The 1,594-nt window shown below is 56.5% G+C and overlaps 1 protein-coding gene across 1 annotated transcript in view; it reads left to right on the top strand.

Moving 5' to 3' along the window:
- The window catches only part of MRPL18 (mitochondrial ribosomal protein L18), a 9,434-nt gene that overhangs the window by 4,856 nt on the left and 2,984 nt on the right, over window positions 1-1,594 (top strand). The gene's annotated exons all lie outside the window — the stretch shown is intronic.

Here is a 1,594-nt window from a genome sequence, read left to right as displayed (position 1 = left end):
CCCACGTCCTTCCAGGTTGAGAAGGACCCATCCACTACCACCCTCTGGGTGCGGCCCTCCAGCCAGTTGGCGACCCATTTGACTGTGGGTTGGTGGGGTTGGAAGGGACCTGAGCAGATCATCAAGTCCTATCCCATGCCATGGGCAAGAAAGAATGCTGGGGTCAAACGACCCCAGTAAGGTGTCTTTCTAGCCTCCTTCTGAAGACCCCTCAGGGTAGGAGCAAGCACCGCTTCCATTGGAAGTTGATTCCAAATCCTAGCTGCCCTGACTGTGAAGTAGTGCCTCCTTATGTCTAGCCTGAAACTACTCTGTCAACTTATGGCCATTATTCCTTGTTATTCCCAGTAGTGCTCGGGGGAACAGGGACTCTCCCATTGCCAGGTTCCCTCAGCCAGTTTGTAGATAGCCACCAGAACCCCTCTCACCCTTCTCCTTCTGGAGGTTGAACAGGTTCAGGTCCCTTAGCCTCTCCTCAGGGGCTGCACTGCTGCCCCCTGGATCATGCGAGTGGCCCTTCTCTGGACCCTCTCCATGTTGTCCACATCCCTCCTGAAGTGTGGTGCCCCGAACTGTATGCAGTACTCCAACTGCGGCCTGACCAATGTCATATAGAGGGGGAGGATCACCTCCTTGGACCTGCTTGAGATGCATCTGTGGATGCATGACAAAGTGTGGTTAGCCTTCCTGACTGCATCCCCACATTGGCAGCCCATGTTCATCTTCGAGTCTATAATGACTCCAAGATCCTTTTCTGCCTCTGTACTGAGGAGAAGGTAGTTCCCCAGCCTGTAGGTATGCTGCTGGTTCTTTCTCCCTAGGTGCAGTACCCTGCACTTGCCAATATTGAATTCCATCTTATTCTCATTCTGGCCCCACTCACCCACCCCACTCCCAGCCTGCCTGAGGCCTCATCCCATATGCCCGGCTAAGCATACCCTGCCCATGTGGGTTCCCGGCTGGTCTCCATGGAAACCCTACCCACTTGCTTTATCTGGTGCCCCCAGTGGTGGGTGTGGGGCAGATAGATAGGCTGGGGTGCCGGGGCAGCAGGGTTAGGTCTGGTGGCAATGGTAGAGACTGGTAGAAGCAGCTAGGAGCTGCCACTGTGGGAGCTACCAGGAAACAAGTCCAGCTGCAATGCCACCCCATCCCCACTGTACACACCACGGCCTAGGCTATCTCCTGTGCTTTGGCTGGGTGGGGCCAAGGGACCTGTTGTGGGCTGGACAAAATCCCTTGGTGGGCCAGATCTGGCCCATGGGCTATATTTTGCCCACCCTTGTCTTAAAGAGAAATAGTAACTTACAGGTAACTTGCAGATTGCTTAAATGCAGCCCAGCAGCTTGGAGAGCAGCATCTGGCTGGTAAGTCTGTGGAGGGGGAAAGGGGTGGCAGATCAAAGCCCCCATGGTGAGAGAGGGAGTGGGGCAGGGGCTGCCTGGGAGGGGCGCAGGGCAGAGCCACAGGCAGCTTGTCCAGGGGGGTGGGGAAAGGGGCTCTCCGCTACTGTGCATGTCCCTGAGGGAGGCATGGGGGGCATGTTCCCCCCACCAATTTGTGCATGGGGCAGGGGTGGGCTGCGCTGACCTCT

The sequence above is a fragment of the Crocodylus porosus genome, unplaced genomic scaffold (assembly GCF_001723895.1).
Source record: "Crocodylus porosus isolate Cpor-Errol unplaced genomic scaffold, CroPor_comp1, whole genome shotgun sequence".
Taxonomy (NCBI): Eukaryota; Metazoa; Chordata; order Crocodylia; family Crocodylidae; genus Crocodylus; species Crocodylus porosus.
This window is presented reverse-complemented; position numbering and strand designations above follow the sequence as displayed.